The sequence below is a fragment of the Teleopsis dalmanni genome, chromosome 2 (assembly GCF_002237135.1).
Source record: "Teleopsis dalmanni isolate 2A chromosome 2, ASM223713v2, whole genome shotgun sequence".
Lineage (NCBI taxonomy): Eukaryota > Metazoa > Arthropoda > Insecta > Diptera > Diopsidae > Teleopsis > Teleopsis dalmanni.
Window position 1 is genome coordinate 76,485,548 of NC_051847.1, and position 25,790 is coordinate 76,511,337.

The window sequence follows — 25,790 nt, forward strand, 5'->3', positions numbered from 1 at the left end:
AAAGAGTAGGCAAAATAATACAGCTTAACAAAAGGATATATGCACAACGATTAATCGATAAATTTAGTTGATATTAACTTAAGAATATAAACAACTTGACAAACCTCATACACTTTATAGTCTTTATAGACACACAAGTGTCAAGGAAAAATAATTATTAATTAATTATTAACGTAAAGTTTGTATATTGTTTGTTTTTATAAATCAATTAGATATAAAATTATCATACTTTTATAATATATTTTTATGGTAAGGTGGCTTAAAAAATGGAAACATAACATATATCTTAGTCTCTGAAAAAACACCGCAAACCCCAATAAATCAACGATGATTTAATCAGTTTTTTTTAATTTCTGTACGTGTATAAGGAAACTTACAGCATCCTTTGAAGCAGTGACTGCAGTACATAAATTAAAAGCACGAAACTCTGATTGTAGCCGCGATAGCTGCTCAGTCTTGCCAGGATGCGTTTTTAATTTAAATTAATCTTGAAATTTATTGCAAATTTTTTGTAGCAGCAGAAAACTTTTTTTAATTATTTTTTGGGAGAATTAAGTTTAACTTTCTTTGTTAACATGAAAATGCTGGTTATAAATGTTTAACGACAAAAACTATGAATAAATGTTACTTTTAGTACAGAACTTTTTTAAGATAGATAAATTTTACAATGTATTCCCTTATTTTAGAAGGAAATAAGGGAACGAAACTGTTATTGAATCTGTGCTTTTATCTGTGGACTTAGTTAGTTTTCCATAAGTAAAGTTCGCAAATAAATTCATTATCTTATCAGTTAAAATTATTACAAATTTAATAAATAATTGTTTAATGCAATGCCTTTTTATTGAGACTTATTGAAGATGGGATTCAATAAATTAATTAATTTATTCTATTAGATAGATTGATAAACTTTGAAAGGGTTGGAAACTGTGTCACCACGTCACTGCATCCTTTGAGGATTATTGTGACAAACCAAATTGGAGAGATTTTACCTAATTCCGTTATATCTGGATAGGTAGTTGATAAGTACTGACTTCTGAGTCTGGCAAGACTATCACATAAACAGAAATATGATTTCTGAAAGTACTCATGGCTTAAAATTATCTCTATATCACAGTAAATAAACAACCGCTGTAAAATCTTATGGATAACGTACTTCTTCACACATAATTAAACTTTGTTTAAGATGAGTTTGTTCTGGATTTATGTTAACTTAAACAATAATTATTTAAACAAATTAAGTTTAGTTACTCTTTATACCATAACGACAGACTTTTCCCACAAGGCCACATTTGGCATTCTGTAGAACTTCATTAAATAAATTATTCCAAATTTTGTCACAATTTACTTTGTTTACAATAAAGGACTACTTTGTCAGCCCATTAAGCTACTGTAGTGTTTGTGAAACTGCAATTAGTTTTGACATAGCATAACATATTCACGTACTTAGTAAGCAAATCATTTTAATTACATGTGATTATATTTATATCCACTTCAACCAAATGCAGCATGAATAACGTTAAACCGTTAAGTTATATTAGTAATTTTATTTTTGTTAGTTTCATTAATTTTAAGTACTTTATTCTGTTAATATAAGCAATGGTCTGCGAATTAAGAACTCCCCATACACCACGTCAAAATTTCATTTATTTAAAGGAAATATTTTTTTAATAATAATTAGTTCTCTACGAATTTTGAGAAAATATTATTCAAGAAATCTAAAAATATTTTAATATTGAAAATGAAAAAATATTTCTGTAAAATATTTAAAATAAAAAATAAATATTTCGATTTCATATGTAAAATAAATACTTAAAACTTCTAAATATATTTTTTTATCAAATCAATATTAAGAAAGTTTTCTTCATTAAAAATATAAAGATAATTAAGAAAAAAATTATTTCTTTAAACCGAGAAAAATAGAGTTTCAAAGAATACACACATTTTGCTCATAATTGATCATACACACATAATTGATCTATGCAGTATCCTATAAATCTAAAAAAATTGTTCCCGATTTTTTTTTAATTTCATTGCAAAAAGAAATTTAAAATAAGAACTTATTCGTATAAGTACTTATTCTCTAATTATCTTCGGAAGTTGAAATTGTATGATAGATTCGAACTATTTCTTGACATTTCTTGACTGTATTTCTCGTCAAAACATATCCAATATATTTCCAATCTCTACCCATTAAAAGACAATTTACGCATAGCTTGACCATTTCTTCTTATCCAACGTTTTTCTAAAACTAATCTCTCTATCAAAATTTGATGAACGTTCCTATACAATATTTATTTTTACTGAGCAAAGAAGGTGCTAAAAATTTTCTTAATTTTACGTAGTAGAGCTTCTACTGAAGAATTTTTGAGAATATTGCAAAAGGTCTTTGGTGATCAAAATATGCCACAATAAATGTTTAAACGTGGTATAAAGATTTCAAAGCATTTCAAAGGCAAAAGTCGGTTTCAACTTTAACTGATGAACGTCCTATAAAATCATAAACTTCGTTCTCAGAAAACATCGATTGAAAGTAAAACAGCACGCTGAAGACATTAACATTTAATTTTGATCTGTACTGACTACTTTAAAAGTTATTTTTCCAAAAAGGATTAGTATTTCAGAATAGCGTCGCAATATGGTGTGTCAAATATTGCTCACTGACTACCTCATAACATGAAATGCATGATAACTTAAGCTATGGCTTGGATCTATGCAGTTTTCCCGGAGACAAATCAAGCCGAGCCAGTGAAAAAGTTGATAACTTTCTTTGATTATCATGCAGTAGTGCATTATAACTTCCTTCTGCTGGACCAAGCTGTTAACAAAGAATGTTATATGAACATTACGTTCTTTATAGAAAAAGGTCGGCCTATTCTTGGTTTTCATTATTATGGTAATATATCACTACACAACGGATTGGTTTTTCGAGATCATTTCACCGATAATTGAACTCATGTCGTTTGACAATAATCATATTCAGTTCATTTAGAACAATTTGACTTCTGACTACTCCATAAGCTGAAAGCACTACTCCAGAAACACTTTTTCTACGCGAGTGAGAAGATAAAGACCGAATGACTGCGCGAGAACCAACTCAAGTCGACTTGATGAATTTAATTTGAAAAAATATTACCAAAATGTTTAGAAAGAAAGGTTATATACTTAAAAGTATATATAAAGATTTTGGTGTTTGTAAACAATTTTACGCCATTTTTTCAGAAAATATTAAAAACAATTTAATTAATCATATAATAATCTTATTAATATCACTAAAAATTTTTTTTAAAAAGACAAAATATTAAAAGAATTTTAAAAAATAAAATCCTAAGAATACCATATTATGGATCTTACCTGCCGAAAAGTGCCTACCAAAAGGTAAGATTTCTGCAGTGTGAAATGTTAAACTTTTGTTAAAACTGTTATAAAAAAGCTAGAGGCAAAAATGTTACAAAATTCACAAAATAATATTTATTATTTACGATTACATAAAAACACCAAAAATGTTTCATTTATGGAAGATAAACCTAAGCCGTAGTTTTTAACAAACTTTTCCCAAACTAACAAAACTACTAGAAAATGTCTAATGTCACACTTGATACAAACTCTATAGTAAAAATAATGTTAAAAAACAAAATTAATAATAAATAATAAAAACATTACTGAAAAATTGTAAAAAATATGAGTTAACAAACTTTAACACATGCACTCCAAGCCAAGCAAATACACGCCAATTTTATTCTGGATATTCTCATTTGTAGATACGACCACTTGGAAATTACTGGAGTGCTGCACGTACATATGTGGGCATGTGTGTGCGTGGACACGGTAATAAATTTCAAATTAACCCTTTTATGACTGTACGAGCGCACTGTGCATATGCATGAGTGTTCTACTTGAGCTTCAAAAGGTCGAAAATTTTTTAGCATGTGCCTACAGGTACTTTTCCTATATTACTTTTAGGTGGTACGAGGCAACTACTGACGAATACCTCGTTCGGAGCTCAGTGCAGTACTTTTCGGCTGATATTTATTTCGTAACGTAATTATTCCCAATAGCTCTTGTTAAAATTTATTTAAACATTTTTAATTTTATTGTATAAGAGATCCTTAACATTGAGCTCTTCCAGCTGTTGCAACTGATAAACCCTTAATACAGCTTCCCAAAATTTTACATCTTACTGATTTACACGATGCACAGGAAAATTTACTGGAACATCAAAAGAGTTACAACTTGCAGACTGTATAAGATACACGAAAATCGATTTTTATTCGTCGAAATGGAATTGTAAATTTTAGTCGAAATATTGCCTTAAAATTTCTTTTTATTTTAATGAAAAAAATATTCAAGGAATTTTTTAATTAAGTTTCTGTGAAATTTTGGCAATTAATTTTTTTTCGTTACTGTATTTATTTTTTGTTTTTTTTTTTTTGTAAATCAATATACATTTAAACATCAAAACTTATTAAAATTCATTAATTGACATGAGTTGGTATGAATTGGTATTGATATTTGTCATGGAGTTCAGTACAATTCAAGAGCAAATAATTTTGCAGTCAATGTGGGTGCCATGAAATACTCTCTATGTTCGCATAACCCTACATACCCGTCACACTATGAAACACTGACCTTTCCAAAAAAGAAGAAGAAAAACTAACACTAAGCAAAATAAGTCCACTGGTGTCAGGACTAACCCGGAACCAACGTCTGGGTTGAGAATTGTTATTAACAATGATTTTTTTGTTTATTTTTTAGCTGACTATAGTTAATTTTTTTGCTCCAATAAAAATTTCAAAATCCTTTATTGATATTTTTAAATCATTCTATATTTCGACTCTCTTTGACAGTCATCATCAGGATCATGTTCTAATAAAAATAAAAATTAATAATATCATATTCCATTAATCTAATTGTCAAGTTAATTGTTCTATGGTCTATATTGCGATTTAAAGTATAATTGTTATTTACTCTGACAACCAGGCTGCTCTTAAAGATCTGTCTTCTTGGGCATTTAAATCGAAATAGATCCTCGAGTGTTACGAGCTCCTACAATTACTTGCAGCTCAGAATAAGGTAAGTCTTCATTGGGTTCCAGGTCATAGGCGAATTTTGGGAAATGAACAAGCTGATGAGCTAGCCAGAACTGCATCAAAAACTACTTTTACAGGCTTTCAACCCTTTTGTGGATTAAACTGAACAAGTACAAAACAAATAATCATGAAGTAGGAGAATTGTTTACCGCTGGTGTACTGAGAAGATTTCCCAGGACCTAAACAAAGTAAAGCACTGATCAAATCGTATTCTTAAGTTCTCAAAAAATGTTTTAAGGTTGCTAACGAATTTCATTATGGGTCATTGTGGTCAAAAACGTACATGAGAAACTTATTTATATTGAATTTCTGCCACCCCAACAGATTAAGTGCTCTTCTCCAGATTTAGTTCTGGGCTTTGTTAACAAAGTTTCAAAGGACTTTGTGTAATTAAAAGTGCATTTGGTACAATAGTTACATTTCTGGCCGCTGTGCCAGTTGTTGGGTGATTTTACGACAATAGTTTCCATTATAATAATAATAATCCAGAACTAAGGTTTATATGCCATATGAAAATGTTATTGAAAGCATCATATGTTGATTTGAAGTTAAAGTCGAGTTGCATTTTATGATATGAATCGTTTAAATATAATAATAAATTTTCACCATAACTGGATTAAGAAGAAATGAAAATCCAAAAGCTTTTGTCAATGGGGCAACTCTTCAAGACAATACTATATATTGACTGGAACGTTCTTTCTATTATATATTATTATATTATAATAACATATCTGGTTTTATATAAAAAATGAACGAAGTTGCCAGCTTAACATTTAACTAATTAGGTCCAAAAAATATAATTATTAACAATAATTAATTTGTATTTGTATTTGATTCGGAGCACAAATAATTTATTATTGAAAATAATAATTCATGTATAATTAAAAATTATCCTAATTTCACAAACAGTTATTAATAAATTACTTTATTTATATAAGTTGCTTATATTAACTCTTTTAAAATTTATTTTTAAATTTTGTATCTCTCAAATAAATTAAAATTTGTTTAAGTAAGCACTTTTGCATGTTTCCGACATCGAATGCAAATAAATTCTGGCACTTCTGAATTGATTCAATATATCCGCTACTCAATGGAAGTTATCCTTGTTATCAGGAATATACACTCACTCAATAACGCCGAAAGCATTAAAAAGCACTCCCGCAGTTGGAAAAATTCTATGAACTGGCACTGGTCAATCTGATGCAATCGTTCTATGCTATCTCAGAATGCAACAAAAAAAAAAATAGAACATTTGAAAGTAGCTGATAGCATATTGCGATGGAATGGCGTTTTCATTGGAACAGTGAATTTTTAACAATTAAATGTCAAAAAAAATTTAATAAAATTTTAGATTTTAAAAACTTTAAAGGAGTTTATTAAATTCTGTGGAAATTTTAAGTCAAAATTTAAAAAAAAAAAATAAACTATCACTCCTTTCAAAATGAAGTCACATTGTAAACCAACAGTGAAAGGTGATTTTTTACCTTTAAAAATGGGGCATATGTCACTCTTATCAGTGTGAAATTGTAATGAACATGTAAAGCAAGTAATTTTGGTTTTTTTTGCCTTTAATATTTTTGGTAAAAAGTAACAATGAAAGAAGAAACTTTTCGTATTTATCATTTTATACTGCCTGCTACATATCCTTATTTACGATAACTTTTTGGCAGCGTTAAGGGAATATGAAGGATGCGCATATACTTTTGAACTTTGGCAAGTAGCAACAAGTTTTTTGTTTGTGTGTTGGAGTCTGTCGCAGTGGTTCGGAAATTTATGGGTGGGTAACGAGTCTATCAAGAGACAGAAACATGTAGCCACAGAATGCCGGAGCAATTGAAATTGTTGTTAACTTTTTATTCATTGATAATGTATGAGCCACAGAAGGAAAATCTTTGCTATCACAGTTAATGCTCTAGCGAAATACTATATTCATATTGAAAAATATATATTTTTGAAAGGAATAAAATAATCTTATAAATTCCATTTTAGTTGTAGTTACAGATATATAGTGCATAAATAATTCCAAACTATTTGTGGCAAAAGTAATTACTATTGATTTCAGAAGTATCTACAGAGAATAGTTTTAAATTTTAATCCCATCAAGGTAATATAGAACTCTAATAACAAATTGATCAATCGCAACAATATAAAGTCACCAAATAAAACTACTTTTAACCGTCTTAAGTAGCTTTAGCAAATCACTTACTTTTTTTATTCTAAACTCACAGTGCTATCAAAGAAAATCCATGTGAAGCCCAATAAAAATTGGATCAATTCATATAAGTATCAAATATATTTCAGTATAAATCCTTCCTTATATTTCGCTACAGTACATTAAGTCAACTCTATACAGAATAGGCATTTTGTAAGATCTAGATAAGCTTAGTAGTGAAGTTAGTAATCGCAGATATTCTCAACAACAACATCCCTAATGCATGATTTACTATACACAAAGAACATTTAGCATTCACATTCTATCAATCATACGTTATGATATCATAATCGCATTAACGTTTATCATCATCGAAGTTTTACATTATGAAGCATTGTTGTTGTCATCAAGCATGATCTACCATATACAAAGAACGAAAAATACAAATTCTCAACTATACACAAGGAATATATAGACCTCACATCCCATCGATCACACAGAGATTACATTAACAATCATGGTCATCAAAGTTTTACATCATCAAGCTTTTAGGACACGTCTTAAAACCATAAAACTTAATAAATGTAATTAAAAATTGTGGCACACTTGGTTCAACATTCCATTTGAAAAAGACTACCTCAACTCTAGGGAGAGACAAAACTGCTTTTTCCCCTGTATATATTCAACACTGTCATCAACGTTGAAAATTTAGAAGCGATTGGTAAAAGGCAATATATTATACGAGTACTTACCTTACGTATCTAGCTTAATAATTTGGACAACATCTATGTGATGCATAACAAATTCATTAAGCTAATTAAATTAGTTTATATTAATGATTACATGGTAAGGTTCTTGAGTGGGTACATACCATTTAGAAACAGTCTAGAGCACAATAAATAATAAAAAACATGTAAGCGAAGCGAAAATTATGCTCATCGCAGCTTCAGGTTAACTCAAGACTGTATATGAATTATTTACACATAAACCAAGATCTTCAATGATACAAATATACTGTATTACTTAACAGAAGACCTAAGCGGATAAGCAATATAAAAGTGAAAAACTGAAGACCTAAGCGAATAAGCAATATAAAAGTGAAAAACTGAAGTACTATCCATCCATTTAAAAGGCTTCCAATACCTATATTTTGAGGGACAATCTGGTTAAAATTCAAAAAGCCAATTATCTATCTCTTGAACCTACAGTCAAAATAGAAAAGTGTCTTTTAAAAGCAAAAGGTAAGCGTTTTGTAGATAATATGATCCATTTAAAAGGCTTAAGCCACTGATATCTTGAAAGACATTTCTACTGTAGATTTAAAAGACTTATCGTGATTATTTTAAATAGCATAAATCGATGTTCTTAGTTAAAAGGAAAAGAACTGATTTATATTATAAAGAATACAAATCACTTTTTACAAAAAAAAAAAACCTTTGCTTGTGCTTCTTTATAAAAATGTTATATATACTTTATGTTTTTGTTAGAATATTACATAAATTATTCAATTACTTCCTCAAATGGAGATTAAGTTTTATGCAATCACAATAAATTTCAATATATTTTATTGCTAAAGTATTTTCTGTTTCAGATTTTCAATTTCATTAAAATGCCATTATTTTGCAATTGTCATAATAAGTAAATCATATAATGCTTTCCATTTAAAATTTTCCTTCAACTTACTAAAGTTTTTCTGTGTGGTTTCTGAACAATTTGAGTACAATTTCAATATAAATTTACCAAGTGTAACGGTTTGGCAATATTATTTATTTATCTTAAAATAGCAAACCGAGATAAAAGGATGAATTTAATAGACACAGACAAAATTTTCGAAGCATAAACAATATAAACTGTTATGTTCAGAGCTTCAAATTTCATTAAAATATTACAACTTTTAGAACATTTACTGCAACTATAGTAACAACAACAGTAGCAAAAACAACAACAATAATGGCAACAAGAGCAACAACAACGGAAGGCAGATGGTCTAGTGTCAGTGCTAAACAAAATCGCATAAAAACAAGAGAACTCATTTTCTAAATTAACACTTCGCTCCAGAGCAGTGCATTCGTACTGTTTACTCTAGATGCCCTCGACAAATATACCAACAACAAATTGAAATATTCCATTAAATACATTAAATACAGTTACATTTAGTTGGACTGATAGAGGGACAGCTCTACGGACAGATAGTCACACAATGCCAAAGCTGCATTTGTAGCTAAACACTTTTGCCGTTGTTGGTGTTTGCAGCGAATGATAGCTGCTAATTTAATTAAATTCAAGTGATACGAACTGTCGGAAAGGGGGAAGAAATAAAAAATATATTACAACAAAATAACGTATTGTCAAGACAAGTCAGTTTAAACTGACAACGCGATTGTCACATCGAGCGGCGACGACTAATACGCCCCAAAACGATTTCTAATTGAACTTAATGCCCTGCGACATTGGCACTTTAAATCGTTTCAACATTTCATTTTTCATTAAGTTTTCTCGCCAATTTTTCTCTTTTTATTTTTTGGGGTTTTTCCTTTTTTTTCGAAATAAAATTTGTCGACAACAGCAAAATCGCAATAAATTCGTACAATTTTCACACAAAATATTTCGAAGTGAATTGAATGGCAGCGGAACTGTGCTCAGCAGTGAAACGGAAACCAGAAAAAAACAATGGAAACCATAGAAGCAAATGAAAAGTAAAATTCTATGTTAAAATGTTTCGAATGGCTAAGTGAGAAGAAATTTAGTATTTTCTTAATGCATTTATAATATTTAAATATTCACAAAATACCATATACATAAGCTTATATGCAGTAGATCTGCTATCTCCACAGTAGAGAAAGCCTTGTTCTTTTTTTTCATCTGGAACCACAGATAATCTGTTAGCCATGTTCATATAACGTTTGGTTGACATTTTAGATCGACTATAGAATTCGATGTAACATATGCAATGACAGCTTTTGCATTTATTTAAGGATTAAGGTTATTAAGAATTTCGAAAACCAGAATTATATAAAAAAAATAATTTTAAAACAAAAATTATGATACAGAGAATCCCGATTAAGATTATTAACCGAGAAGTTTATTCGATTTAATAGTCTTACAGTACTTAATTATAATTATAATTATTCTGAACCTATACAAGAAGTAATATGATCGCCTATAATTCGCTAAAACGAAAAAAAAAAAAATATGAACGATCAAACCAATATAAAATATGGCATATTCCAGCGCAATTAATCATATTGAATCATATTGAAATCATATTGAAAAATGGTTATAGGCTTCTCGGGAAGGTATGCAGATCTGAGGTCAATTATTGCTTTGGCTGATGAAGTGATAAACACTAATCCAGTCAAGGCGTAAAGAGGGTTTTAAAAATACTTCGAGTTAAGAAAAAGCAAAATTGCTCAATTGCACTGGCTCAAATAGCTTCAACATAATAATATTGAAGAAATATAAAATGTTGAAGATCTTAGTTATGAAAAATTATATTAGTTTTATCAATTTTAGCCAACTAAGTAAAAATATGTGGTCCTACAAAACTATTATAGTACTAAAACTTACATATACCTCATTAGCGTGGTAGCCAAAGACAGATCAAGCTAGGACTCAAATGTTACTGAACAAAATTTAAAGAACAGCCTGCTTCAGAGTCTTTGGGGCGATTAGAACATTCCCCATACCAACTCTGGAAATAATTACAGGATTCCATCGTCCTCACCTTGCGGTTAGGAGAACTGCAGGTTGTGCGTCCTTAAGGCTACCTAATTTACACCACTTTAAAGAAGGCCACTTAAAAGGGACACATTAAGATCCTAGAAATCTTCTAGAACACACCGTTCTCATGTTCTTCTATAAGATGGAGAAGTTTTGTTTCTTCAGACACTTCAAAGTGGACATAAGGGACCGCAACAAAGTAGATTTTATAGACGGCTTGCAGTTTTGATACACTGATGTATACAAATTGGAAGATGGCAGCGCTGGAATTTTAGGATCAAATTTCCAGAAGGCAGTAGTAATGGCCCAAGTGGCTTACATTATTAAGGCGGATGTCCACGCCCTAGAACTATCCGTAAGAGAATGTATACATAGGAGCACTCGCGGTACTAACATATGTATTCTCTCAGACAGTCAAGCAGCTCTGAAATCACTAAAGGCATTCAAATTCCAATCGAAGTTGGTTAAGGAATGTTTCAATCTTTTGTGATTCCTCTTAGCGACGAGGAATTTTGTGACTCTGCTATGGATACCGGGACATGATGAGCAAGAAAGCAATGAAAGGCTGAATGCTCTGGCCAAAAAGGAAGCAAAAACATCTTTCGTAGGTGTTATTTTATTTTATTTTATATAAAGAATAAATTGAAAATATTTGTTTAAATTGAAATAGTTTTATATATCATTAATTACTTATTGTTTATAAAATATTGTATTACGTTATACTTTGTTATATTAATATTCAAAGCATAACATTTACTGACATTTGAAACGATATGACATTTTACTCTACACTTTCTAAAAATATATATTCCAAATTAATTTGAAATTTTTTGAATTTTTCTAAAATCAATCAAAGCATTTAATTAATTTTATGATAAATATTTGCAAAGATTCAATGAAATATATCTATTTTTGACTAAGCATAAATTATTGCGGTGAATAGATTTAATTTCAATAAAAATTAAAAATCAATTCAATTTATAAAACCACATATGACAATTATTTCAAATCAATTCAAAATGCAGTAAATAGTTTTATACATAAATGAGATATTAATAGCAAAATAAATATTAATTTATTTGAATCTATTAATAATATATTTAATAATATTATTGCATAAAGAATACAAATTATCAAAAAAAATAAAATATTTCATTATAAATTTATGCACTGTTGCGTTTCAAACTGTTGTGATTTGGTAATGTTACATCTAATGTTACATGTTAATGTTACATGTAACAAAAGTCATTAGAAAAAAATTATTTTTAATAATAGTTTTCACATAAAAAAGTATAAAAATAGTTAATTAATTTTGCAAAAAAGTTAATCTAGCAGTTCTGCATATCGTTCTTACTGCATTTATTTAGAAAATATTACTATCAAGAAGTTTATTCCATTAGATTCAGATTTACTATATCTAATTAGTGTTTATTATTGTTGTATTATTGTTTGAAAATCTTCGCCAGACTTAGTAATGCCTGCCTATTGTATATTAGCATGAATACTACTAGCAACTCAACTTTTAAAACGTAGGATAATATTTTATCAGAAATATTAAAATCCTTAGCGGCCATGTAATCTTAATATTAAAAACGAATTTTATCTGCAAACATATTTTTGGAAGATATATATAACAATCAGGTTAATATGGTTTCCGGAGCATGCTGGAAGCTGAAATCCAAGGCCAATGAAATGGCACATAAACTCACAAGAAGAAGCGCGACTTCAATATTAATAGATCCAGAACCTTTCTGCGGTTTGGGCAAAGAAACTCTATCCCTTCTTTTGAATGGCGCAGAAAAAAAGAAAACAGAACTCTATTGAGAAAGGCCACCAAGACTATTACAATCTAAAGTGCATTTGGGTACTTCTAAACTAAAACGCTTCATGAATTGCATCCAACAAACAAAGAATAACCTAAGAATTATTATGGGATTGGTTAGTAATCCCTTTAGGTCAATGTAAATTGAATAATCACCTAACAAAATTAGGAATTCAATCCAACTCTGACTGTAGATACTATAGAGAAAAGCGATAAACCGCATACCATGTGCTAGGGGAATGTCCGGCACTGATGCGCAACCAAAAGAAACATCTAGGACGGTATTTCATGACATATAGGGATACAAGACTAGGAAAAATAGGCTCTATATTGTCTTTCATTATATAAATTGGACTTGGAGAAACACTCTAATCCGACTAAGGGGCACTATAGATCTATCCCTTTTTTGATAATAAATAAATAAAATACATAATAAAATACATGTAATCGTAATATATAAGAGCAAAGCTTCCTACCTCTCTTATATTTCTCTTAGATAGATCAATATTTGTGCTTACTCAACTTGAATAAGTCAACGATTCAGAAATTTCTTTTCATAAAAGAAACTTTTATAATTGTTAACAATTTTTATAAATTCATACACTTCACTCTATAGCTATTATAATACAATAGATTTTTTCACTCTTTCTATGTGAAATAGAATTCTTAAAATTGTACATTAATTAATTTTTACTTAATATATAATAATTTTATAATCATTTATAATCATATACATATATAACGAAAGTATGAAATCTGAAGAAGTTTTAAAAATTTATATACAAGTATTGTTAAAATAATTATATGAGAAGTACTAAACTATAACTAGTTTTTGAAGTTAAAATAGAAAAATTAATATTAAATTGTCATTAAGAGTTGGTATCCATTAATATTATTTTAACTTTTATGGGTAGACACTATTGCAATATCTACTTTCAAGATGTGCAGACTTTGATAAGAAGGGAAGGAAGGAAGAAAATTTGGTTACAAATAATTGTTATATTTCCCAATCTGTGAAAGACTGCATCTATCTGATTTTAACATATCAGAAATAGTGATATATTCTAGATATGTTAAGTTATGAGACCTAAAATTTTTAAGTGATATTCACTGTCTTGCAAACTCAGTAGTCAAAAAACGTTGTAGCTCTGCAAGGTGGCAACTACAAAACATATTTATTAGAGTTATCATTTGTTGTTGTTGCTTTTCAGTGTTTTGATGATACTATCTATATTACTCCGGAATACCAAAATATAGTTTTTAATTTAAGAATAAATTGAGTGAAGCTTATAAGAAGTTGTTTATATAAGAAATATTTAGTTTAAACAGAAAATAAAATTTAAGTTTATTTCTTTGATAAACCAAAAAAATTATGTGAGATTAAAACCTCATATGATCCGTCCAGTATTTATTTTTCAGACACGTTAATAAATATAGAATATTTATTAAATAATAATTTATTTTTAATATATACAAATGTATTTGATAGAAATGAATTAAGTGAGTATTCTCTTTTTAGAATTGTCAATAGAAAAAAAAGATAACAAATTCTAATTTATATTTCAAAAATAATTGTTTTAAAATTACTACAGCTAATTCTTTTAATATAAATTAAATTATTTACAAACGATTTCAATAATTCCCAGTCATTAGAGAATTTGTTTTAAATTTTATATAAAAAGAAATCTGTACAATATATTACAATCTTATTTTTTATAAGTTTATAGAAAATAATTGAATTAAAAAATTTTAATAAATATTTCACAAATTATAAATTAAAATAAATAAATTAAACTAATTTCAATAAAATGTTCAAATTCTATGTTTAGCAATATTTTCATATACCTCAAAATAGTTTGTTTTAAAAAAACTCTTTTATTAACTTGATTCAACATGATTGATTTTTGGATGTTATTTTTGGAACGTCCTTAATGTTTAGAGATAATTATTTGGTGTCCAAAATCAATTAAGAAATAATATGATTGGGAACCACATTTATATTTCTTACTGAAATGCACGATTATAAAAAATAATTTATTTAGAATAAAAATATCTGTCAAAAAATCCCCAATACCACAAATACAGTCCAAAATTAATTATTATAAACATTTTCTAGACTATCGATTAATTTAATATCTTACTCATTTGTAGATTGCTTGTTTTAAAGAGCGATTACAGAAAAATTGTGATTGATAGTAAGATATTATCTTTCGAATATATGGAAGATAACACGGCAGTACAAAAACACAAAAAGAAAATAAGAGCTTTCAACAATAGTACACAATTGTCCAAAAAAAATTATTTTCTACCAATCATTAAATGGGGTTTACTAATAATAATAACTATATCGATAATAATTTAAAGTATATTAGTGATATAAATATTAATGGTTCCAAATAATATATATATGTTATGTTGAGTCTTTTCCGAGTTAGTGCATCTGGGCACTTTTACTCTTCGATAGCTGGTGGGTTCCTGCGGAGTCCCACCCTTCTCACTGATTAATTTATATATTCCTCAAAAGCTTCGTGACTGATCTAAGATCTATGTACCGCCCCGTGTGGCTAGAGATAACTTTGAGATTAGATAGTGCTAAGTAGGGCAGTCTGTCGGTTTTCATGAATAGCTTTAGGGCTATGTCCTTTATATATTTTTTGACTGGATCTATTCTAAGGCCTTATAGTCTGTCATTTCTACAGATGTACTAAGGCTCTTTGAATAGTCTTCGGAGAGCCTGGCTTTAATAAAAAGATTAGGTAAGATTGGTAAATCTAACTTGTTCACCCACAATGAGTAAGATTGAAAAATTCTAATACGACAAGATTACTTAATTTAACTTGCTTAGTTACAAATAAATCCGTAGATTAAACGACACTGATAAGTATAAGCTGTAACGTGAAATATAGAAAAATTTTAACTTTGGGTTGATTATATTTTTATCTTATTATAGAATAATATCGTTTTTAAATATATTTAAAGATTTGGAGGATTTAGAAAGTAATTCATATTGGTGTAGCTTGAAAATCAACAATAAATTTTAATGAAGAAAGAAAGTGTAATATGATAGGTACCTTAATCGAAATATTTCCAATTAGTTACAATTGGATTATAATGTAATTTACAATATTAAACATTTCAGAAACCTTAAAACATGGATTTACTATATTATTTCTAAATCAAAAATAAATATTAATTTTTTAAAAAAATAAAATAATATAAAATATATATCTTTTTTACATTGTCAATATTAATTAACTGATATATGAATAAAATAAGAACTTTTTAATAACTTTTTAATAATTCTGCATATAGAAATACATTTTCGTTCAACTTTACTTGAAGGGAAGATACAGAAAAAGAGATCGTCTCTCATAGAGCCAAAAACTAAAAGACGAGAGTTTATAATGAAAATGGAAACTCATCTTGAACTAAACTGAAAATTTCTTTCTTTTTATTTTATACAAAAAAATTTTTTTTTAATATATATTTTAATAGAAACATTATTTTTGTGCTCTTTTCCAAATTTAACGAAATTAATTTTTTGACAGAATTTTTATATTTAAATAAATTTTTGAAGCGAAATTGGAAGTTTATTTTATACAAAGATATAAATAATTATGTCATCTATCTAAGACAAAAAATATTTTTTTTTATAATATATATGCTTTAATACAAATATCATTTCTGTTTCATTATCCAAATCTAGCTAAAAGAATTCTTTGACAGAATTTATATATTTAAACCAAATTATAAAGCGTTTTGCGGCGAAAATGGAAATTTATTTTGAACAAAAATTAAAATATTGCTTTTTCTACTTAATATCAAGAAAATATATATACTTTTAGTAAAATAAAAAAATATTATTTTTGTTCTCTCTTCCAAATTAAACTTCAAGAATTCTTTCATGAAATTTTTATATCTAAATTAATTAAGAAAGCGGTTTTAAAACTAAAAATGGAAACATTTCTTTTATTAAATTTTTTTTTTTATTATTTATAATTTATAAAAAACTTTTTTTATAATATGAAATAGCTCTTTCATAGAATAATCATATTTATACAAAATTTAAAAAATATTTTATGTAAATTTTCTAAAATTTAATATTCACTACTCGCTCTTAACGCTTTCGAGTTAAAAGTTGTTAAAAACAATATTAATTAAATAAGAAGTATTTTTTGTTAATAAAACCAAATTGATTAAGACTTTTATACGAAACAGTATATATGCATGATGTATGTTATGTATAATGATTTATATCTAGCCAGCCGATTGGTTTAAGTCTTCAGACTTAAAGAAGCTGGTATTAAATTACTAAATCAACAATTTTGAACATTTTTTTTAACCAAATGATGAGTTTAATTCATCAGACTTAATAAAATGTTTATTAAGTTAACAATTAAATTTAAAATAATTAAATCAATTAATTTAAAATAATTTATATTAAGCTGAAGAATATCTAGGCTTCAATCCTCAGAATAAATGAAACTGTTATTAAGCTTACAAACCAAACTATATCTGTAATCGATTCCCAATAGTAAGCCACTAGTTAATTAATAAAAATTTTATATAATTTTTTATTTATAATAGTTTCATTTCAAATTCGTGAGATAAATAATGAGTTAAATAGACTGGATGAAATTTGCTTTAAGTTAACAACTGAAGAATTTTAAATAATTAATTTTAAGGTTTGAACTTTTATTAAGTAAAATTAAATAATTTATTTATGATATTAATTAATTTACTTTAAACCAAACAATATGTGTAAGTCGTCACACTTAATGCAACTTTTATTAAGTGAATTTAAATAGGTTATTTTAAACCCAACGATAGGATTAATTCTTCACGCTTAATGAAAATTTTTTTAAGTTCGTTTAAATAATTTATTTTAAATTAAAACATACATATATTAAGTTTAAATCCTCAGAATAAATAAAACTAATATTAAATTAAAAACCCAATCTATATCTGTAATCAATGCACAGTCCTATTAATAAGAAACCAATTTATTAAAATTATTTTATTTAAATTAATTTAAAACATTTTATTCAGAGTATTTTCATTTTAGAATTTAGGGTATGAGTAATAAGTAGATAAATGCACTTAATGAAGAATCATATGTTTTAAATCTTCTCAGTTAATAAAACTTTTATTAAATATATTTAAATAATTTATTTTAAACCAAATAATAGGTTTAGATCTTAAAACCTAGAAAAAGTGCTATCAAGTGACCAAATAAACATTTATCTGTAGGCAATGTATTATCCTTTTAGTAAAAAATTAATGAAACTTTTATTAAGTTAATTTAATAATTAATTTTAAAAAAGACCATGTGTTTTAAATCTTCTCAGTTAATAAAACTTTTATTAAATATATTTAAATAATTTATTTTAAACCAAATAATAGGTTTAGATCTTAAAACCTATAAAAAGTGCTATTAAGTGGCCAAATAAACATTTATCTGTAGGCAATGTATTATCCTTTTAGTAAAAAATTAAAGAAACTTTTATTAAGTTAATTTAATAATTAATTTTAAAAAAGATCATATGTTTTAAATCTTCTCAGTTAATAAAACTTTTATTAAATATATTTAAATAATTTATTTTAAACCAATTAATAGGTTTAAATCTTAAAACTTAGTGAAACTGCTATTAAGTGACCAAATAAACATTTATCTGTAGGCAATGTATTATCCTTTTAGTAAAAAATGAATTATTTAAATAAAAAAGCAAAATCAATATTTAATTTTAAATATTTGCAATTTAAAATTCATAGTATGTATAATAAATAGATAAGTAATTAATAATTATAATTTGTGATAATCTAATATAAATATAAGCAATTAAATTTTATATCCCACTACAACCAATTTTTGAGTAACTTTTGATTTTCTTAATTGGCATTTAATGTAAATATTACAAAATTTTTACTACTATATATAAATGCATATATAGCTTGTGTAAACTATTATTATATACAATATACAATATATCATATATCTTATGTACTTGATATATATTATCATATTTTTATGCTATATTCAACTTTATTTAGTAACAATTGCTAAGGCATGCAGCGCTTCAAAAAATGCTATCGAGTTTTAGTAATTAAAAAAAATTTTGCTAGTAAATAAAAGTATAAGAAATTTATATAAAGCTAAATTTATATGCATTATTCTGCTTAGTATTTACTGCAAAATGCTAATATATATTTTTTAATATATATAAATGTATATATAGTAAATATGTGAAATATAATTATGAAAATTAAGTTAAACACATGCCTGTCTATAAGTGAATCTTAGAGTGTGTTTAGAACTTTCTATGGACCAAATAAATTTGCTATTCTTAATCAAGAATCTATGGAATGAATGTAGTGAAGAATATTTATAAAGGCTGCGCTTGTGTAACTTCGATTTTATTTATTTACGTATCATTTAGTTATATAGCTTTATAGGTAAATCCCTTTTCTCCTATGTGTAACCTTGTAAACTTGTAAACTTAGTATTTCTTGGAGTTATTTTTTCCTCAAAAATTGATTGCATTAGGAGTCACGTGCAGTGTTGACATTAAAGTTGCTTGGTTGCCTTACTTTGACCAGTGACTTTTTGGGCAGGTCACGTGAAGTTGGTGTGCCGCGTTTATTGGTGCGATTTTTCTTTAACACGATAACACGCATGGTTCACTTTTTATTATTATTATTATTTTTATTATTATTATTATTATTTAGACTCTTATTTACAAAACAAAACTTAACAAAATTTATGTTTACTTTTTACAAGAAAATTTTTTATGCCGATTTCGTACGGAGTTAGTCACGTGAAATTTACAACTTTTACGTTTAAATACGATATGAAGATACAATATATATATTGTATCTTTTTTATTATATGTTATAAAATTCGCACAAGCTTTATGTTGATTTGCACTCACAAAAATTTAATTTAGCTATTGTTGGTACTTTTTATACTTAGCAGTTGAGATAATTTACTATTAAAATTTTGCGAAGCGATTAGCAGCGAACTTAAAAAGTGAATTATTTGTGCTGATTTTCATATATGTTTGCATTGTAATTTGTATGCATTTTATGTAAATTTATAAATTTATAAATTATTACTTATAAAAAAAAAAAAAAATTAATGACGAAAAATAATTCATATGATGCTTTATAGTTTATGCTAGTTTTTTTACACTAAAATTTTTTTTGCACTAAAATGTGCCGTAAATAGTAGTGAGTATTAGTATTAGTATTAGTAGCAGTAGTAGTAAATATTAGAAATAGTAGTAGCGGTAGTAGCTTTACTAATATATATATATAATAAAAAGTTAGAGAGTAGAAAAGCAGGCGATAGTTTGAAATTATAATTTTTAACAAATTTTACTGGATTTTTTTAATGATTTTTACAAGTCTCAAGTTAATTTTTACTATTAATTATATTAATTATATAGTATATTGCTTTCAGTTGCGTGCGATTTACTAATTCATACTCAAATTATTTTAAGTGACTTTAGGTGATTTTAGGTGAAAGGTGTTGGCTACGTTTAGGCGATTTTAGCGATATTTTAGCTAATTAAGATAATTGCTAGCAATGTTAGTAAGTATTAGTTGCATTACGAGTAGTAAGAAATTTTTTTTATTACTTACATAAAATGTTTACTTGCTTAGTTTTTTTTTTATTGTTATAATAATTTCAGTTTTTTTTTATAGATCGAAAAATTATTATATTTGAATAATTCACTTTAATTAAAACTATTAATTTTTTTCGTGATAATAATTTTCGTTTTTTTCAAGATCGAAAATTTTTTGAAATTTTTTTATAATTAACTTTAATTAAAATTAATAATTTTTTTATGGCAATAATTTCCGTTTCTCAAATCGAAGATTTTTTAAATTTTTTATAATCAATTTCAGTTAAAATTATTTATTTTTTTATTACAAAAATTATTAAATTTAAATAATCAACTTTAAATGATTAATTTGTTTGGTATTTTTATATATATATATATAAACTTTTTTGTATTTATTTCAACTGTTTATATTATAGTAAAAATCTTTATGTAATATATATACGTATTTTGTATATATGTAATTTTTCTGCTAATGAAATTCTCATTAATTAAATTATGTATAATTAATATTTACAAATAATATTATTTAAGAATTTACTTGGTTTGTAATTTTAAACAAAAATTACCAATATACATTATTTCTATAATTAAAATTATTATAGAAAATTAATTTTTTTAATATTTCAGATATTTAATTGTTTTATAATCCATCCAAATAACACTCAGTATTGACAATCTTTAATTGAATATCAGTTCATATGAGCATTATTGTAACAATTTTCGACTATATTATGATTTCAACCATTGAAGAATTCGATTGCATTAGCACGATTTTATTAGAATTTATATTGGATTGATTGATAAGGTAATAATATTTTATTTATTTTAATTTTTTTTTTTTTAATTCACCAAATTATAATTTTTTTTCTTGATATTATTTTATTTTAAGTATTAAATTATAGCTATGAGACTATTGTCTAACATAAAAGAACTATATGCATTTTATATAAATATTAGTATTATCCAGCATAAAAAATATTGGCGGATTTCTATATATGTCACTGAATCTTCATCATTCACCTATTTTATGCTTTTTTTTCTTCTTTTTTTTTGTTTGATATTTAGTAAAAACTTTTTAATACAGTCAAAAATGTTTTTAAGAAGTAGGTTTTTAATGCATCCTTTAAACCATCCCAAATATAGACGCGAATCATATAAATAATATTTATTTATAGAAAAATGTCTTTATAAATTATTTCACAATAATAAATACAATAACAAATAAATTTTTATATATTAGATATTTTTTTGTAAACAAAATAGTATTTTAAAATAAATTATTAACTATTGCATGTATACCGTGTATTTTTTATCGAATTATTATTAAGTTTATTAATATTATTATCTTATATTACTTAAAATAGTATTTTCTTTAAAAATACATATCACTTTCAAAACTATATTCTTAAATTTCGATTTATATACAATGTAGATTTATTATATAAATATTAAAATTAATTAAATATTTATAATTAATATTAACAAACATTTTTTTAAATTTTTAATATATACTCTTAAATGTTTAAAAATTTGTATAAGGTTTTAAATTTTGTGCGTTTAAGTTTAGATATTTATTTAAATTTTTTTTAAAATTTTATTATTCGGAAACTTTTAGCAGCATCCTCTTTTTATCTCTTACTGCTTAGCAAGTAAATGCTTAATATCCATAAAGTCCTAAATGTACATTGGGCTAATCTATTCAAATAATTTAAAATCTCTTAGGCTACTTAACAATTATTTAACAATGAAACGTAATAGAAGAATTCATAATGTTTTTTATAATTTTAATTTGTATTTACTATAAATTTTTTTAATTTTATTTTGAAAGTATATCAATTAGTTTCGTAATTTTATTAAACTAACTAATTTCTCAATTTTGCTTAATTTTTTTTTTTTTTTTGAATATTTATAATTTTATGCGTATCCTTTTTTATTACTTTCACGACTGTTCCGCGTTTTCATGTTAACTTTCGCCACTAGAAAAAACGTTTGAATTTCATTCATTCACAAAAATTTTGTGCTCCCATTGCCTTAACTCACTCGGAATAGTAGCACGTGACTGAATGTCCTGTGAGTTTTTTTTCTCAGTGTGCTTATTACTTCGATTTCATAACAATTTGTATAAAAACACACTGACACACTGGCAGTAACACGTGTTTCTAATATACTCTCTTTCCTCTACGACTCTCTTGCCTTGGCTGTGCCTCTTGTCAACAAAGGCAGAGCAATTTCATAGCAAAAATATTTTGACAATTAAACTTGATGTGAAAATTTTGAAGAAATCCTTAAAGGATGTGCGGTATGTGGCAGTTTGCTTATTTGTCCATTGATTGCATTAACTTTTATTGTTTATTTTACTTAATTTATTATTATTTTTAATAAAACTAACTAAGCCATTTAAACGTTTAACCCGCTTATGGAGCACATTTTTATTTACTTTTTGTGTGTGCCTTGTTCGCGTTGCCAATTCGACCGTTTTATGTGCATCTGCGAAAGCGCTACGAAATTAACTGAATTCCGTTTCCATGCTGCACGCACTATTTATAGTCAGCGGAAGTGCAAATATGCATTTCCGATTTCTCCACACAACACAATTACGACGACTGCAGGCGAATACTAACGATAACTGCCGTTTTTCATGTGCTTGCAGTGCATTAAAACGGTTTTTATTAAAAAGGACTTGTGTAAGAATTTATGGTGTTGAATGACTTCGCGCTCGCTCGCTCACCACTTGACTGACATTTATGCGAGTTGCAACTGACAATTGGAGTGGTTCGCTACCTTCAAATGGGCACATGCGCATTCACTGAAGTTGAAATGTCAAGTTGACAGCTGATTTTGTTTCAATGACTCTCTCTCTCTCTCTCTATTTCGTGGTGAGTAAGAAATGCGACCTACTTTAGTACGAATGTCCTTAAGAAAGGATATGATATGTTTGTTGACATTCAAAATTTTTTTAAGTAGGTCACTGGAAATGTAACGCAAATTCAGAAAGTAAACAAGACATTGTTTGTAAATCACTAATTATTAAATTTAAGGATATAATAAATATTTTTTAAGTATAGCTTAGAGATATACGTCAAAGCTAAAAAAAAGTCTATTTGATAGAAAAAAAAAATTTTATTCCATACATTATTTCATGAGTACCTGTTGCATTGTTATGTAGAAAAATGCTTAACTGAAGTTAAACTTATTGGAAAATTGCTTAAAGCTTTTGAAATAAAATATTGGCTACTATTTAATTCCATGAAAGTTTCAGTAGATTTTATAAAAGCTTCCACATGAAAGAGCTTTTTTGTATATTGTGAATTTGACAGGATGTTGGATTTCCCCTATTATAGCAAATGTAAAAGCTTGAAAACAACTTAAAAGTATTTGTCTGTAAGCTTTTAAGTTCAAATGGTGCGATTCTAAAATAAACTTTAAAAGCACAACAAGTAATTTTTGACGGGATAATGACTTTAAACATCCCCTACAATTAGACAGTATTCAAATTTACGCACTTTAAAAAAACTTCAAGAAGTCATTTCTTGAATTTCAAATATAAGATAACTTTTAAGTATTTGTTTATTAATAGCTTAAAAAGTTCAAAATTTTTAAAATAAATTTAATTAAATACTGCAATATAACTGGTGCTTTATATATTTAAAAATTGGTGAAAAGAGCACATACATATAACTATAGTTTGTAATATTATACTTTATAGATATATCTAATTGATAAGTAAAGTCGAAAAATGCTTATAATTAAAGTATCAAATATAATCCCGGTATATCCAATCTAGAAAACTAATCGTATTGTATTTATGGTATTTCATAAAAGAAATATGTAATAAAAAATGTGATAAATGTACTTAAAAGAATCTAATATTTTCTATATACCAAATAGAAAATAGAAATTACGCATTTTTAAAAATTAAAATATTTAGCGATTATCAAACGCTTACAATTGGAGACCAAAGACGCAATAGAAACTCGAGAATATGAATTTGACCTACAGGTCTTCACCCAAAACTGAAGAAATATATAAAAGAACATCATTCTTTACTTTATACGAAAAAGCCATAGATAATGTGCAACAAAATCAATTGTACCAAATAATAAGGATACCGATGATAAACTAATTCAATGCATTACATTTCTTTATACGAACCGACTGCTACCTTTGTATCTTCGTTGGTAACGTCGACTAACTAAATGCTCATCAACAGAGGTATCAGATAAAGATGCACAGAACACAACTGTCTTTTTATATAGACTAAGATTACACATTTACTCTGCATAAAAAAGGTGGTGGGGAGTAGAAAAGAAGTCAAGCTCTTGACTTGAAAACGTTTGCACTTTAATTTAACAGTAAATAATCCAAAAACTATTATAGGTACACCCCGAGAAATTTATTGTGATATTATATACGTCATATATATTATGTCCTATAAATTGTACATGTTGATCATATAAGAATTCATGTCTTTAGAGTATTAGTATTATATAGTCATAGTTTCAACTATATTTTATAGTAGAGCATATAATTTTTACTACTATTTAATATACATATGTATTGTTCCATAAAAAAAAATATGTATTTTGTACTATTAAATAATACGGTATAACTAATTATACTAATTATACGAATTATATAACTAATTATTGTTTTTTTATACAAGAAAATAAATTTTTCTTTCCTCATCCTTTATATTCGAAATTATAATACAAGAAAAATATATTTATTTGAGATGTTCACAAAATTTAACTGCTTATAATCACTTTGAATTATTCTAGAGTAGATACACATATCTTTTGTACGTGTCACAGAGTGCAATACAACTCATTTTTCATAGGCTAACTCAGCTATGACCTTAAGCGATTTTAATTGAATTTGAAATTTTTTAATATTATAATTTTTATGACTATAATAAGCTCAAAACGTTTTCATCAATGTATTAATTTAAATTTTTGATAAAAAAGGTACAAGAGATCACGGCTCTTCCAGTCGACCATATACCTAAACATTTTTGTCCACAATTAAAGCAAGACGACCAGATCATTTCCTCATATTCATCCTATACTATTTTTATGAAAACTATATTTCCGTAGTAAGTTATTGCTATATTAACTAAATTATTAATTATCTTTGCCTGAACGTTAAAATCTTCGCCACAACTTGTGTTCTTAAAAATATTATTTGGGATAAAAAGTCACAAAAAAGTTTCTTTTTAGAAAGTCTCGTTAGCAAAGAGTGACATTCTTCTCCAAAAAATATTAAGCATCAAATTTCTAATTTAGAAAATTGACTATTAACATTATGTCAATATGTTTTTTCATAGGACCAAAAATTTTTAAAAAATGTCATTTAAAGAGTAAAAACGTGTTTGTATGTATGTCTAT

General features: G+C 26.4%; 1 protein-coding gene across 1 annotated transcript in view; it reads right to left on the minus strand.

The window, feature by feature from the left end:
* Nucleotides 1-25,790, minus strand: part of LOC119686298 — a gene marked incomplete at its 5' end in the record, with an annotated part of 205,072 nt that overhangs the window by 177,764 nt on the left and 1,518 nt on the right.